This window comes from Mustela putorius, unplaced genomic scaffold (assembly GCF_011764305.1).
Source record: "Mustela putorius furo isolate JIRA1106 unplaced genomic scaffold, ASM1176430v1.1 tig00003869_pilon_pilon_pilon, whole genome shotgun sequence".
Taxonomy (NCBI): Eukaryota; Metazoa; Chordata; class Mammalia; order Carnivora; family Mustelidae; genus Mustela; species Mustela putorius.
The window spans coordinates 19,558,972-19,566,844 of NW_025422021.1; positions in this window are offsets into that span (position 1 = coordinate 19,558,972).

Genomic DNA, 7,873 nt, shown 5'->3' on the forward strand with positions numbered 1-7,873 from the left:
GAGTCACAGAAGTCTGTGGAACACAATCAGGCATACCAACATATATAGAATGGAAGTCTTAGAAAGAGAGGAAAAAGAGAAAAGGCAGAACTCTTGAGAAAATACAAGTCAAAAACTTTCCAAATTTGATGAAAAACGTTAATCTGCACAGCAAGATTAATTCCAAATTGAATAAACTCAAAGAATCCACACCTGGACACTTTATAATCAACCTACTGAAAGCCAAAATAAAAAGCAAGGAGAGATTCTTGAAAGTGTCAAGAAAGTCACTCATTACATAATTCTCAATAAAATTAACAACCAAAGCTATGGAAGCAGAGAGCAGTGGCATGACATGTTCAAAATACTGAAGGAAAAAACCATCAACCAAGAATTCTATATCCAGGGAAACTATCCTTCAAAAATGAAGGATAGGGGCACCTGGGTGGCTCAGTGGGTTAAGCCACTGCCTTCGGCTCAGGTCATGATCTCGAGGTCCCGGGATCGAGTCCCGCATCGGGCTCTCTGCTCAGCAGGGAGCCTGCTTCCTCCTCTCTCTCTCTCTGCCTCTCTGCCTACTTGTGATCTCTGTCTGTCAAATAAATAAATAAAACCTTTAAAAAAAAAAAAAAAAAAAAAATGAAGGATAAATTAATATATTTCCAAAATACATGTATAAACAAAAATAGAATTCATTGCAGGAAATGTACCCTGCAAGAGATACTTGTCCTTCAGGTTAAAATAAAAGGACACTAGACAATAACACAAATTCACATGAAGAAATAGAGGACACTTGTAAAGATAACTGCATAAGTAAAAGAAAAGACAGTATAAATGTATTATTTGTAACTCTTCTTTTTCTATTTGACTTAAAAGACAATTGCATAAAGTGATAATAATTCTGTGTTGGCATATTATGTATAAAGATGTAATTTGTATCACAATAATAGCTCAGGAGAGAGTGGAGGGAATAAACCTATAGAGTAGTAAAGGTTTTGCATACTTTTAAAGTAAAATTGGTATTAATCTGAACTACAGTATTATAACTTGGTAATTGTAATCCCTGGAGTAACTGTTAAGAAAATAATCAGAAAACGTATAATAAAAGAAATGACAAGGGAATTAAAATGGTACACTAGAATATATATATGTATATGTATATATATATATATATATATATATATATATATATATAACTGAAAGGCAACAGTAATAATGGAATAGAACAACAACAGAAGCCACAACATATGACATAAAGAAAGAGCAAAATGTCAGGTGTAGATACTACCTTATCGGTAATTATATTAAATATAAATGGATTAAACATCCTGATTAAAAGACAAAGATCTGCAGAAAGGGTTAAAAAATACAACTATCTACAGTCCACAAGAGACACAATTTAAAGATTTATTTATTTGACAGAGAGATTTATTTATTTGACAGAGAGAGCAAGCACAAGAAGGGAAAGTGGCAGGCAGTGGAGAAGCAGGCTCCCCATTGTGCAAGGAGTCTGAGGTGGGGCTCAATCCCAGAACTCCAGGATCATGACCTGAGCCAAAGGCAGCTGCTTAACTGACTGAACCACCCAGGTACCCCCACAAGAGACACCAAAGACACCAAAAATTTAGATTCAAAGACACCAAAAAATTTGGAACTAAAAAAGATGAAAAACACATACATATATAATATGTGAACAGTAGCTAAAACAGTATAACCACTTTGGACATTTTTCTGCTATTTTTTATTTTTATTTTTTGGTTCTATTTTTTAAATAAAGTTAAAAATACAGCTACCATTTGACCTAACAACTATACTGTATATATTTACCAAAAATAAATCAAAACATATGTCCACACCAAGATTTGAATGTGATAGTTTACAGCATTTTAATTAATCATAGTTCTAAACTGGAAATAATCCAAATGTTTCCCAACTGGTAAATGGATAAAGTGTGATATGTCCTTACAGTACTATAATACTCAACAGTAAAAATGAAACTAATGACATGTGGAATAACATTGATTACCTTCAGAAGCACCATGCTGAGCAAAAGAAGTGAGACACAAAAGAGTGCATGCTGTGTAATATTATTTTAATAAAACTGAACAAATGAAATCAAATATATAGTGACAGAAAACAGATCTGTGGTTATCTTGGGGGCTTGAAGTGGAGTTGGGTGGAAGAACTGATTTCATGGAGTAAAAGAACTTTTTAGGTTGTTAGAAATGTTCTATATTTTTTGTGTGGTTGTGGTTTGTCAAAACTCATCAACTAGTACACTTAAAATGGGTACATTTTATTGTATATTATTTATACTACCATAAAGTTGACTTAAAAGAGGAAAACATCCTCAAATTTGTTATTGTATTCCTTTCCTTAGTTATACCAAAGTATTATGTAGCTAAATCATGTTGTCTTATGTCTCAGAATAGTCCAACCTATTGTTTCTCCTATCTGAAATGTCCTTCCTCCCATCTGCTATCCTCACAGTCCACCCCATCTTTTTGGAGAGTGGTTGCTTAATACTAGTCATGTATCTTACCCTACAATCCTACTCTATAATCTCTTTTTTTACTTGTCTGCCTTCCCATCTAAATCTTAAACTTCTTCAGAGCAGAGAATATGGTCTGGCCATAAATTGGTACTAAAAATTATCGTTGACTATTGAAGTATTACTTGTCCAAGTACTTTGCTTCCTGATTATACTAAAAATAGCAGAAACATTTTAAATCCAGATACAGCTCCTCTTGAAATAATGAATTCTTTAAAAATTAACAACCACATTTATAGAATTTAAAAGGCCAGATATCTGATACAAATACTTCATGCTAATGTTTAAAGAATTCATTGTTTGAATTAGTCCCAATGTGGCTTTGGAGAACACTACAGTACACAGAATTGTTAAATGTTTGATGTTTCCTAAAATGATACATTGCCAAAAGTCCACATTATTAAATATGTAATATACATTGTGTCAAAGAAACTTTCCTACTCATTTGGTATCTTCTGAACCTGAAAGGTTTGAAAAGTGAATGATTAACTCTGGCTAGTAGTGGCACTACATAGCTGTTCAAAATGCATCATCCTTATTACAAAAATTTCTTCCTATTTGTAAAGAGCACTATATACCTATACATATACATATAATTCCTTTCATATACAGAGTCTGATCATGTATCTAATAAGAAATTTTAACAGTAAATTTTCAGATAACCCAGCTTTATAATTATGAATATCAGAAAAGGGCTGTTGCCATTTGAATTTCAAAGAAATGTTTGGGAAAAATTTAGAAACACATTGTTTTCTGCTCAAAATTTAAGATCCATTTTAATTGTTATACCTAATTATAGTTTTTGAGTTACGCAGCTTTTGAGTATTATAAATAAATATAGATCTAGCACAAGAAAAAGGAAAAATAGGAAAATATTTACTCTTTAAAGTACAGTGAATTAATTTAATGTATAAGGCCAATAAAATAATTGTTACTTCTGCCAGATGGTATTTTACATTTCGATAAAAAGATATATTCTTAATCATATATGTCAAGGAAAAGCGACCATATGTTGTTAAACACTTCCAATTTGTCATTTAATTTAAAAGGCACTACTGATGTTGCCATAAATTTTTTTGGTGATGTGGCCTAAGTATCATTGGTGTCAATAAAATTTAATCTTATCAAGTAATTTCCATATTTCTCTTTGTCTAGAATAATTCAACAAAGAATTTTCTTAGCATCTATAAAGAAAGGACACCATAAAGGGGATAAATCAGAATTCGGAGTCTATACTCAAGTTACCACTGGGTATGAAGTATGATCTTTGTTTTCAAGTAACCTCTAAAATTCAATTTAGTATATTCTAGCAAAATAAATAAAAAGAATAACTCAAATGATTCCAAATTGATGTATCCTCAATTTAAAAACTCAATATATTTGTACAGAAAAAGAAAGATAGTGAGTATTTATATTACAAAGTAATTTTGCACATTACGGAAGGGTTTCTAATGAAAGGTACTTTACAGAAGACAGAGAAAATAGATTCAATCTCTAATGGAAAAAGGAAACTGACATTAGATGATTATTAAAGGTTTGTATAACTTTGTTTCCTCTGCCTTTTTGAAAAGGGAATTTGTTGGTCCCTCTTGCTATTTTCCACCTATTTCTCTTTTCACTCTATAGGGCTTTATGTAGGATTTTACTCAGGCTTAAAGTTTGAATTACTGGGGTGCCTGCATGGCTCAGTCAGTTAGGTATCCAACTCCTGATTTTGGCTCAGATCCTAGTCTTGAGGTCAGAGGATTGAGCCCACATTGGGTTCCATACTCACCAAGGAGTCTGCTTCTCTCTTTCTCTTTTTTTTCCTCTTTCTCTACTCTGCCCCTCCCCCCCTAAAATAAATAAAACTTTTGTAAAAATAAAGTTTTAATTACTATGTCCTTTCTGGAGACTTGCAGATTTCTAGCATCTGTGCCTATCTCTTCTCTGGCTTTTTCATTGTTGTATGGCTGTATTACTATTGATGCATTCCCCAGTTGATGGACATTTGGGTTTCCAGTTTTTTGTTATTACAAACAATATTGCTATAAATATTCTCTGTTTTCCATGCCTATTTGACCAAGAGATTCTCAACTATATATACCTAGAAGTAAATGACTGGGTTCTAAGGCAAGCATGTTGTCAGTTTCAATAGATAATACCAAACTGGGGGTGCCAGGGTGGCTCAGTGGGTTAAAGACTCTGCCTTCAGCTCAGGTCATAATTTCAGGGTCCTGGGATCGAGCCCCGCATCAAGCTCTCTGCTCAGCACGGAGCCTGCTGCCCCCCACCCCCCGCCTGCCTCTCTGCCTACTTGTGATCTCTGTCTGTCAAATAAATAAAATCTTTAAAAAAAAAAAAAGATAATACCGAACTGTATTCCAATATAATCTTCAAACTTTCTTATCGCTTTTCATTATCACCAACATATAATTTTGTAGACTTTTTAAAAATTAACATATAATGTATTATTTGTTTCAGGGGTACAGGTCTGTGAATCATCAGGCTTACACATTTCATAGCTCTCACCATAGCACATACCCTCCCCAATGCACATAACCCAGCCACCCTATCCCTCTAACTCCCTCCCCTCCAGCAACCCTCTGTTTCCCGGAGATTAAGGATCTCTTATAGTTTGTCTCCCTCTCTGGTCCCATCTTGTTTCATTTTTCCTGCCCTTCCCCCCCACTAATTTTGTTAGACTTCTTAATTTTCACCAATCTAATGAGAAAAATAATATATTGTCTTGCTTTAATTTGCATGTTCCTGATCACTAATAGGTTGAACATCTTTCATATGTTTGCTGGCCATTTACATTTTCTCTTTTCTGAAATGTCAATTCATGACTTTGGCACATTCTTTTTTTTTTTTTTTTTTCTTTTTTGACAGACCACAAGTAGGCAGAAAGGCAGGCAGAGAGAGAGAGAAGGAAGCAGGCTCCCTGCTGAGCAGAGAGCCCGATGTGGGGCTCAATCCCAGGACCCTGAGACCATGACCTGAACCGAAGACAGAGGCTTTAACCCACTGAGCCACCTAGGCGCCCCTGGCACATTCTTTACTATGGTGCTATATATCCTTTTTTGCATATTTTCAAACTCCTGATTTTGCACTTCAGTTAAATGAAACCCAAAGAGTATATATCACATGGGAAAGGTGATGTTGTTTGTAGCAGAGTCAAAATTCATAGTAACTACTGATTTTTTTTTTTTTGTGGAAAAGCAACTCATGTGCAACTAATGTCATTTTCTTCTATGTTATAGTTTTATTTTTCTCAAGTGGAAAGAAATATATTAAAGGGGCGCCTGGGTGGCTCAGTGGGTTAAGCCTCTGTGGTCAGCTCAGGTCATGATCTCAGGGTCCTGGGATTGAGTTCTGCATTGGGCTCTCTGCTAGACAGGGAGCCTGCTTCCCCCCTCTCTCTGCCTGCCTCTCTGCCTACTTGTGATCTCTCTCTGTGCCAAATAAATGAATAAAACATATATATATGTATATTATATTTATATATATAAATGATTTATATATATTATTTATATATAATTTATATATATTATTATTTATATATATTATATATATATATAAAATTTCCATCACATTTCTATCACACTTTATATATTTATTTTTTTAAAAGATTTTTTTCTTTATTTATCTGACAGAGATCACAAGTATGCAGAGAGGCAGGCAGAGAGAGAGGAGGAAGCAGGCTCCCTGCAGAACAGAGAGCCCAATGTGGGGCTCGATCCCAGGACCCTGGGTTCATGACCTGAGCCGAAGGCAGAGGCTTAACCCACTGAGCCACCCAGGTGCCCCTCTATCACACTTTAGATTGCATTCTATACTATAGGTTGCATTTGATCACCTCCTTAGTGATCCAGGCAGATACATGGACTTGGCAGTCCACTGCGATTGGAATGTTGCTCCAGGGACGCTACACCCAATAGTGAACATTAAGAAGTCATAGGTTTGTCCATTATATTTGTAAATAACACAGGAAATTCATTAACACCTGTCCTGGAAGCTCAAATTTGGTGGATCGAGTGAGAGAAGTATGTTGCATAATAAAGACCCACTGAGGAGTCTGATCTTCCCATTCATTGTAATCTATCTAATCATTATCTAAAGTGACAGGGAGGCAAAATCAAAATGCAGTGTATTTCTTCTTGTTTATCATGAGTTCCACAGGTAGTACACAAGATAATTTTAGATGGACATTTTTCACATTCATAGATATGTACTTACCTCAATGCATACTAGAAAAATATATAAAAGGCATATTGGATCTGTGATTTAATGGTTATTATTGCTTAAGACGACACACAATTTCTTTTAGTCACCTATTAAAAATATTAAGTAAACAATAACACAAATAAGCTGTGGGTGAGAAAAATTATGAAATGATGAATAAATGACAAAAATTTCAAAAACACTAGACAGTGATATTGGTCATAGGTAAATCTGAGTTTAAAAATTGATTCCGGTGGTGCCTGGGTGGTTCAGCTGGTAAAGCGTCTGACTCTTGATTTTGGCTCAGGTCATGATTTCAGTGTTGTGAGATCGAATGCCTCACCCCACATTGGGCTCCACACTCAGTGGGGAGTCTGCTTCTCTCTCCCTCCCTCTGCCCCTCCCCCTGCTCTCTCTCAAATAAATAAGTAAATCTTTAAAAAATAAATCTACTTCATCACTTTCTATTTGCATAAGCTTGGGAAATTATTTACTTTCCTCGGTTATATTGGTTATATCTAGTTACTTTAGCATAGACCAAAATATTATTGGCTTAAATAACTTAAAACTTTTTTTGTTTTTTTTGGTTTTATAAACATATAATATATTTTTATCCCCTGGGGTGCAGGTCTGTGAATCGCCAGGTTTACACACTTCACAGAACTCACCATAGCACATACCCTCCCCAATATCCATAACCCCACCCCCCTTCTCCCAATGCCCCTCCCCCCAGCAACCCTCAGTTTGTTTTGTGAGATTAAGAGTCACTTAGGGTTTGTCACCCTCCCAATCCCATCTTGTTTCATTTATTCTTCTCCTACCCCCTTAACCCCCCATGTTGCATCACCACTTCCTCATATCAGGGAGATCATATGATAGTTGTCTTTCTCCACTTGACTTATTTCACTAAGATGATACGCTCTAGTTCCATCCACGTTGTTGCAAATGGCAAGATTTCGTTTCTTTTGATGGATGCATAGTATTCCATTGTGTATATATACCACATCTTCTTGATCCATTCATCTGTTGATGGACATCTAGGTTCTTTCCATAGTTTGGCTATTGTGGACATTGCTGCTATAAACATTCGGGTGCACGTGCCCCTTTGGATCACTACGTTTGTATCTTTAGGGTAAATAC